This window comes from Arachis ipaensis, chromosome B5 (assembly GCF_059453495.1).
Source record: "Arachis ipaensis isolate K30076 ecotype BB chromosome B5, ASM5945349v1, whole genome shotgun sequence".
Classification (NCBI taxonomy): domain Eukaryota; kingdom Viridiplantae; phylum Streptophyta; class Magnoliopsida; order Fabales; family Fabaceae; genus Arachis; species Arachis ipaensis.
In genome coordinates, this window is record NC_142440.1 from 55,621,911 (window position 1) to 55,631,863 (window position 9,953).

The following is a 9,953-nucleotide window of genomic DNA, read 5'->3' on the forward strand; positions in this document are numbered from 1 at the left end:
AAAAGCTAAGTTGGAAAAGTGAACTGAGCACTATTTTGCTCTTGCCTTGCTTTCCTTGTGTCTCCCCCTTCGAGCCTTGGTGAAGCCACTTTGGTTTATTTTTGCTTGTTTTTGGTCCTTAAAGATGCCTTTTACTTGTGCCTCAATTTCATACCAAATATGGACTATTATACATCGTTGGAAAGCTCTAAATGTCAGCTTTCCAACGCAACTGGAAGCACATCAATTGGACATCTGTAGCTCAAGTTATGGCCCTTTGAAGGAGGCATGGTCATGCTGTAAATGCCCAACTTTTAGTGAACTGAGCTTTGAGTGCTGGTTGTAATTGCCTCCAAGCTAAGTTTCTTGTACGGCAAAGCTAAGTTCACTTAGTGAACTGAGCTTTGAGTGCTGGTTGTGATGTTTCCTTGATTTGGTCATGGGCCACGCTTTTAAAAGCGTGGCCTAAGGCTCCAAAGTGTGCTCCAACTTCAAAGTGTGCCCCAAAGTTCTTTTTTTCTCCTTTTTAGCTTATTTTGTGCTTCTTTTTCTTCTTATTTCCTACCAAATTTATAAAATTAAAAGATCAAGGAAATATACCATTTAATCATAAAAGAATGCAATATTTAAGCACTAATTATCAATTTCTTATATGAAAAAGCATAGAAAAACATGACATGTTGACATGTCATCACTGGGTTGCATCAAGCAACTAATATATATAAATATCTCTTTACTATGTTTTAATTACTCTGTTCTCTGTATCTCTTTTCTCTTCTCTGATTACTCTTTTCATCTGTATCTATATTACTCTTTTTCTCTTTATCTCTTTACTTTACTCTGGTTACTCTATTTTCTGTGTTTCTCTACTCTGCTCTGATTTCTCGGTTTAACGTATGTATTTAAAGCTTATGTAAATTTCGGTATGAACAGTTAGCCTATCCCAAGTATAGGTTCATTAAGTCTATACTAAAACAGTTTAACTTTTCATATAATACCTAACCCTATTCGCAATTCCAGGACTAACTATGTTGCCCTAATTCGTTCACTAGTCTCTGTCTGTTTTTCTGTCATTAAAACTTTACAGACTTTTTCTTCGATTTTTATCGTTTCTTTAACTTTTTATCTTTTAATTATCTTTGCCTCACTAATATGTTTTTACCACTCCCTAAGTGTTTTATGAAGGTAATTATGAGATTCTACGCTGTCTTTCTAAAGCTTTTACAGAAAACTGCCTTTTCCGCATTATTTTATTATTTTTATTAAAATATTATTTTTAATTAAATATTATTATTTAATATTTTATTATTTTTTATTATTTTATTATTAAATTTTTGAAAATTAACTTACTTTTACTTTTAACCTTTAAAATTCACTTTTTACCAAGAATCAATCATATATGCAACCAATTTTTAGCACAACCAATTTATACAACATTCACACAACTCAAACACAAATAATCAAGATTAATTTCATGACACCCTACCTGGTTTTGCTGCTCCTAATTCAATCAAACTTTCAGGTGGTCCTTAAGCACTTTTTCCTCCTAAATCACATCAAGAAAACACATATTTAAGCATGTTTCCTTGAAACCGAATCAAAAGAGAGATGGTGCAGCCAACTCACCTTGATCCCAGCCTTGATAAGTCATATGATCATGTAGAGAAAGAAGAGAGGATCATTTTGGTCGGATTGGAATTTTGATGTGAGTTTTAGTTCAGCAGAAATCAAGCTTTGAAGATTTGGAACTAAGAACTTTTCTCTCTTTTTCTCTCTACCTATTTTCGGCCACAAAGTGAAAATGAGCCAGCCTTGGGGGTTTTGGGGGTGTACGGTGAGTTGTGATTGGTTGGCTTGGAGGTGGATTAAAATAATATTAAAATATCTCAGGTGTATAACTACTAAAACTAGATGTATCGGAACACTTGTAAAAACATCTCTAAAAATTATTTTCTGAGCTACTAGCATAAATGACACTAGTAACATATTTATTATGAGAATAAAATATGAATAATGAGGCCTTAGCATTGCTAAAGTCATCAGAGAGTGCTGGTGCTAAGCTGCACCAGTAAATTGTGAACCCGGTTAAACCGGTTTTCTGTTTTTAACTAAAACTGATCAGGTAACCTTATAATATCATTCAAGAAGCTTCTAATAATAATATAATGATAATATCATCCCATTATCTCTCTTCTCTCATAAATCGGGTCCGGTTTTTCAAACTAAGACTATTTACGAAAAACCGAATCAAAACTCCTAACCGATACGGTTCAAAAACTAGGTTCTTCGCGACCGCGTTATCGAGCTTGTCTCGGAAAAGGTTCTAACTTAAAGATGACATAATGACAATGAGGATTGAGATACTCGATGATATATCAAAGATTTTTCCCTTACTGATCTTCCGGAGAAATTCGTACTTTCAGAAAAGATCTCGCGTACTCGAAAATCGGGGTTGTTACACCCAGCACTCACGAGTTTGAAGCTCGTCACAGTCATCCCTTCCTAGATCCTACTCGGAATACCAAAGACAAGGTTTAGACTTTCCGGATCTCAAGAATGACCATCCATGGGTTCGAACTTATACCACGAAGATTCTAATATCTCGGACTCGGTCCTCTGTATTAGATATCCAAGAGATATTCATTCTAGCTTGTTTGCATGTAGAACGGAAGTGTTTGTCAGGCACGCGTTCATAAGTGAGAATGATGATGACCGTCAAATAATCATCACATTCATCATGTTCTTGGGTGCGAATGGATATCTTAGAATAGGAATAAGCTTGAATTGAATAGAAAAATAGTAGTACTTTGTATTAATTCATGAGGAACAACAGAGCTCCACACCTTAATCTATGGTGTGTAGAAACTCTACCGTTTGAAAATACATAAGTGATAATGGTCCAGGCATGGCCGAATGGCCAGCCTCCATGAAAGTCTAAGATAGCATAAAACTGATCAAAGATCCTATCCGAAGATAGTAAAAAGTCCTATTTATACTACTAGTTACTAGGGTTTACAGAAATGAGTAAATGATGCAGAAATCCACTTTCGGGGCCCACTTGGTATGTGCTTGGGCTGATCATTGAGCTTTACACGTGTAGAGGTCTTTCTTGGAGTTGAACGCCAGTTTGTAACTTGTTTCTGGCGTTTAACTCCACTTTGCGACCTGTTTTTGGCGTTTGATTCCAGAATGCAGCATGGAACTGGCGTTCAACACCAGTTTACGTCCTCTATCCTTAATCAAAGTATGGACTATTATATATTTCTGAAAAGCCCTGAATGTCTACTTTCCAACGCAATTAAGAGCGTGCCATTTGGAGTTCTGTAGCTTCAGAAAATCTACTTTGAGTGCAGGGAGGTCAGAATCCAACAGCATTTGCAGTCCTTCTTCAACCTCTTAATCTGATTTTTGCTCAAGTCTCTCAATTTCAGCCAGAAATTACCTGAAATCATAGAAAAACACACAAACTCATAGTAAAGTCCAGAAATGTAAATTTTAATAAAAAACTAATAAAAATATACTAAAAACTAACTAAATTATACTGAAAACTATGTAAAAACAATGCCAAAAAGCGTATTAATTATCCGCTCATCACAACACCAAACTTAAATTGTTGCTTGTCCCCAAGCAACTAAAAATCAAATAGGATAAAAAGAAGAGAATATACTATAAATTCCAAAATATCAATGAAACTTAGCTCCAATCAGATGAGCGGGACTTGTAGCTTTTTGCCTCTTGAATAGTTTGGCATCTCGCTTTATCCATTGAGGTGCAGAATGATTGGCATCTATAGGAACTCAGAGTTCAGATAGTGTTACTGATTCTCCTAGTTCAGTATGTTGATTCTTAAACACAGCTACTTTATGAGTCTTGGCCGTGGCCCTAAGCACTTTGTTTCCAAGTATTACCACCGGATACATAAATGCCACAAACACATAACTGGGTGAACCTTCTCAGATTGTGACTCAGCTTTGCTAGAGTTCCCAATTAGAGGTTTCCAGGGTTCTTAAGCACACTCTTCTTTTGCTTTGGACCTTGACTTTAACCGCTCAGTCTCAAGTTTTCACTCGACACCTTCACGCCACAAGCACATGGTTAGGGACAGCTTGGTTTAGCCGCTTAGGCCAGGATTTTATTCCTTTAGGCCCTCCTATCCACTGATGCTCAAAGCCTTGGATCCTTTTTATTTATCCTTGCCTTTTGGTTTTAAGGGCTATTGGCTTTTTGCTCTTGCCTTTTGGTTTAAAGAGCTTTTGGCTTTTTCTGCTTGCTTTTTCTTTTTCTTTCTCTTTTTTTTTCGCTATTATTTTTTTTTTCTGCAAGCTTTTGTATTCACTGCTTTTTCTTGCTTCAAGAATCATTTTTATGATTTTTTATATTATCAAATAACATGTCTCCTTGTCATCATTCTTTCAAGAGCCAACATATTTAACATTTATAAACAACAACTTCAAAAGACATATGCACTGTTCAATCATACATTCAGAAAACAAAAAGTATTGCCACCACATCAAAATAATTAAACTAGTTTCAAGGATGAATTCGAAACCATGTACTTCTTGTTCTTTTGTTTTTAAAACATTTTTCATTCAAGAGAGGTGATGGATTCATATTTATAACTTTAAGGGATAGACACTTAGACACTAATGATCATGTAATAAGACACAAATATAAATAAACATAAAGCTCAGAAATCAAAAAACAGGAAATAAATAGACAAGGAGATTAAGGAATGAGTCCACTTTAGTGAGGGTGGCGTCTTCCTCTCCTTGAAGAACCAATAGTGCTCTTGAGCTCCTCTATGTCTCTTCCTTGTCTTTCTTGCTCCTCCCTTATAGCTCTTTGATCTTCTCTAATTTCATGGAGGATGATGGAGTGCTCTTGATGCTCCACCTTTAGTTGTCCCATGTTGAAACTTAATTCTCCTAGGGAAGTGTTGATTTGTTCCCAATAATTCTGTGGAGGAAAGTACATCCCCTGAGGCATCTCAGGGATTTCATGGTGAGGAATCTCCTCATGCTCATGTTGAGGTCCATGATCTCTTATTTGCTCCATCCTTTTCTTAGTGATGGGTTTATCCTTTTCAATGAGGATATCTCCCTCTATGTCAATTCCAGCTGAATTGCAGAGGTGGCATATGAGGTGAGGAAAGGCTAACCTTGCCCAAGTGGAGGACTTGTCAGCCACCTTGTAAAGTTCTTGAGGTATAATCTCATGAACTTCCACCTCCTCTCCAATCATGATACTATGGATCATGATAGCCCGGTCTATAGTAACTTCAGACCGGTTACTAGTAGGAATGATTGAGCGTTGAATGAACTCTAGCCATCCCCTAGCCACTGGTTTGAGGTCATGCCTTCTTAGCTGAACCGGCTAGCCTCTTGAGTCAATTTCTCATTGAGCTCCTTCCTCACATATGTCTAAGAGGACTTGGTCCAACTTTTGATCAAAGTTGACCCTTCTTGTGTAGGGGCGTGCGTTTTCTTCCATCATTAGCAAGTTGAACGCCAGCCTTACATTTTTCGGACTGAAATCTAAGTATTTTCCCCGAACCATAGTAAGCCAATGCTTTGGATTTGGGTTCACACTTTGATCATGGTTCCTTGTGATCCATGCGTTTGCATAAAACTCTTGAACTATTAGGATCCCGACTTGTTGAATGGGGTTGGAGAGAACTTCCCAACCTCTTCTTTGGATTTCAAGTCGGATCTCTGGATACTCATTCTTCTTGAGCTTGAAAGGAACCTCAGGGATCACTATCATATTGGCCACAACTTCATATAAGTGGTCTTGATGGACCTTTGAGATGAATCTTTCCATCTCCCATGACTCAGAGGTGGAAGCAATTGCCTTCCCTTTCCTCTTTCTAGAGCTTTCTCTGGCCTTAGGTGCCATAAATGGTTATGGAAAAACAAAAAGCTATGCTTTTACCACACCAAACTTAAAATGTTTGCTCGTCCCCGGGCAAAAGAAGAAATAAAGAAGTAAAAGAAGAAGAGAAATGGGGGAGAGGGAGAGAGAGTAGGTTTCGGCCAAGTGGAAAGAGAGAGGGTTGTGTTGTGTGAAATAGAAGAAGGAATGATGGGTTTAGGGTTCGGCCATTTAGGGTTGGGTTTGGGAGGGAAAATATTTTGAATTTGAAGGTAGGTGGGGTTTATGGGGAAGAGAAGATGGATGTGAGTGGTGAGGGGGTGATGGGAAAGAGTGATTGAAGTGATTGGTGAAGGGTATTTGGGGAAGAGAGTTATGAAAAGTTGTGAAGAGGAGAGAATAGGGTTAAGTGGGGATCTTGTGGGGTCCACAGATCCTGAGGTGTCAAGGATTTTTTATCGCTGTACCTTTTAGACGTGTAAAATGCCTATACATGCAATGCTGGTGTTTAACGCCAGACTACTGCCTATTTCTGGCGTTAAACGCCACTTCTATGCTTTGTTCTGGCATTTAACGCCAGGTAGATGCTTGTTCTTGGCGTTAAACACCAGACAGATGCTTGTTTCTGGCGTTTAAATACCAGACTGTTCTCCTCCAGGGTGTGCTATTTTTTCATTCCATTTTTCACTCTGTTTTTTATTTTTTAGTAGTTTTTGTGACTTCACATGATCATCAACCTAAAGAAAACATAAAATAACAATGGAAAATAAATAAATATAATTAGATAACATTGGGTTGCCTCCCAACAAGCGCTTCTTTAATGTCAATAGCTTGACAGTGAGCTCTCATGGAGCCTCACATATGTTCAGAGCAAGGTTGGAACCTCCCAACACCAAACTTAGTGTTTGAATGTGGGGGTTCAACACCAAACTTAGAGTTTGGTTGTGGCCTCCCAACACCAAACTTAGAGTTTGACTTGGGGGCTTTGGTTGACTCTGCAGTGAGAGAAGCTTTTCATGCTTCCTCTCCATGGTTACAGAAGGAGATCCTTGAGTTTTAAACACAAGGTTTTCCTCATTCAGTTGAAGGATCAATTCTCCTCTGTCCACATCAATCACAGCTCTTGCTGTGGCTAGGAAGGGTCTTCCAAGGATGATGGATTCATCCTCATCCTTTTCAGTGTCTAGGATTATGAAATTAGCAGGGATGTAAAGGCCTTTAACCTTTACTAGCACGTCCTCTACTTGTCCATAAGCCTGTTTTCTTGAGTTGTCTGCCATCTCTAATGAGATTCTGGTAGGTTGCACCTCGAAGATTCCCAGTTTCTCCATTACGGAGAGTGGCATGAGGTTTATCCCTGATCCAAGGTCACATAGAGCCTTCTCAAAGGTCATAGTGCCTATGATACAAGGTATTAAGAACTTTCCAGGATTCTGTTTCTTCTGAGGCAATCTCAGTTGATCCAGATCACTTAATTCATTGATGAGCAAGGGAGGTTCATCTTCCCAAGTCTCATTACCAAATAATTTGGCATTCAGCTTCATGATTGCACCAAGGTACTTGGCAACTTGCTCTTCAGTGACATCTTCATTCTCTTTAGAAGAAGAATACTCATCAGAGCTCATGAATGGCATAAGGAGGTTCAATGGAATCTCTATGGTCTCTAGATGAGCCTCAGATTCCTTTGGTTCCTCAGAGGGAAACTCCTTGTTGATCACTGGACATCCCAGGAGGTCTTCCTCACTGGGATTCACGTTCTCTCCCTCCCTTGTAGGTTTGGCCATGATGGTTAAATCAATGGCCTTGCACTCTCTTTTTGGATTCTCTTCTGTATTGCTTGGGAGAGTACTGGGAGGGGTTTCAGTGACCCTTTTACTTAGCTGGCCCACTTGTGCCTCCAAATTTCTAATGGAGGACCTCGTTTCATTCATGAAACTTAGGGTGGCCTTAGATAGATCAGAGACTATGTTTGCTAAGCTAGATGGATCCTGCTTAGAGTTCTCTGTCTTTTACTGAGTGGATGATGGAAAAGGCTTGCTATTGCTAAACCTGTTTCTTCCACCATTGTTAAAGCCTAGTTGAGGCTTTTATTGATCCTTCCATGAGAAATTTGGATGATTTCTCCATGAGGGATTATAGGTGTTTTCATAGGGTTCACCCATGTAATTCACCTCTGCTATTGCAGGGTTCTTAGGATCATAAGCTTCTTCTTCAGAAGATGCCTCTTTAGTACTGTTGGATGATTCCTTCAATCCATTCAGACTCTGAGAGATCATATTGACTTCCTGAGTTAATATTTTATTCTGAGCCAATATGGCATTCAGAGTATCAATTTTAAGAACTCCCTTCCTCACGGGCGTCCCATTATTCACAGGATTCCTTTCAGAAGTGTACATGAACTGGTTATTTGCAACCATGTCAATGAGTTCTTGAGCTTCTGCAGGCGTTTTCTTTAGGTGAATGGATCCATCTACAGAATGGTCCAGTGACATCTTTGATAACTTAGACAGACCATCATAGAATATATCCAGGATGGTCCATTCTAAAAGCATGTCAGAAGGACACCTTTTGGTCAGTTCCTTGTATCTCTCCCAAGCTTCATAGAGGGATTCACCTTCCTTTTGTCTGAAGGTTTGAACAGCCACTCTAAGCTTACTAAGCTTTTGAGGAGGAAAGAACTTGGCTAAGAAAGCTGTGACCAGCTTATCCCAAGAGTTCAGGCTATCCTTAGGTTGAGAGTCTAACCATATTCTAGCTCTGTCTCTTACAGCAAATGGGAAAAGCATAAGCCTATAGACCTCGGGATCAACCCCATTGGTCTTAACAGTATCACAGATCTGCAAGAACTCAGTTAAGAACTGAAAAGGATCTTCAGATGGAAGTCCATGAAACTTGCAGTTCTGTTGCATCAAAGAAACTAATTGAGGTTTAAGCTCAAAGTTGTTTGCTCCAATGGCAGGAATTGAGATGCTTCTTCCATGTAAATTGGAATTTGGTGCGGTAAAGTCACCAAGCATCTTCCTTGCATTGTTATTATTTTCGGCCATGTTTTCTTCTTTTTCGAAAATTTCTGTCAGATTTTCTCCAGAGTGTTGTGCTTTGGCTTCCCTTAGCTTCCTCTTCAGAGTCCTTTCAGGTTCAGGATCAGCTTCAACAAGAATGTTCTTATCCTTATTCCTACTCATATGAAAAAGAAGAAAACAGAAAAGAAAATATGGAATCCTCTATGTCACAGTATAGAGATTCCTGTATATGAGTATAAGAGTAGAAGAATAGAATAAGAGAAATTCGAACACCAAGAGGAAGAGAGGGTTCAAATTTTGAGATGAAGAGAATTGTTAGTAAATAAATAAATAATTAGAAGGAGATGAGAGAGAGGGAATTTCGAAAATTAAATAAATTAAAATAAAATTAAAATTAAAATTTAAAATAATTAGTTAATTAAAAAGGAATTTTGAAAAAGAGAAAGGTGATTTTCGAAAATTAGAGAGAGAGAATTAGTTAGATAGTTTTGAAAAAGATATGATTGAAACAAAAAGATAGGATTGATTAAAAAATTTGAAAATCAATTTTAAAAAGGTAAGAAGTTAGAAAGGAAGTTAGAAAAGATTTTGAAATTGATTTTGAAAAAGATGTGATTGAAACTTAATTTGAAAAAGATTTGAAAAAGACATTTAAAAAGATTTGATTTTGAAAATTAAAGTTGATTACTTGACTAACAAGAAACTAAAAATATATGATTCTAGAGTTTAAAGATTGAGCCTTTCTTACTAGGCAAGTAACAAACTTAATATTTTTTTTGAATCAATCACATTAATTGTTAGTAAAGATTTGAAATTATGAAACAAAATAAGAAAAATATTTTTGAAAATCATTTTGGAATTTGCGAAAATTATGAAAGAAAAATGAAAAAGATTTGATTTTTGAAAAAGATTTGAAAAAGATAAGATTTTTAAATTGAAAATTTGATTTCACTCATAAGAAATAACTAAATTTTAAAAATTTTTGACTAAATCAAATCATAATTTCGAAAATTATGAGTGAAATAAGAGGAAGATATTTTTTTGATTTTTTTTATTTTTGAATTTTCAATGAAGAAAGAG

At 37.1% G+C, this 9,953-nt stretch overlaps 1 non-coding gene across 1 annotated transcript; it reads left to right on the plus strand.

Moving 5' to 3' along the window:
- The first annotated feature begins 8,396 nt into the window (after nt 1-8,396).
- On the plus strand, nt 8,397-8,504 carry LOC148564243 (small nucleolar RNA R71). Its single transcript, XR_015884475.1, has one exon. It is a non-coding gene; the product is annotated as a small nucleolar RNA R71 (small nucleolar RNA).
- The last annotated feature ends 1,449 nt before the right edge of the window (nt 8,505-9,953 follow it).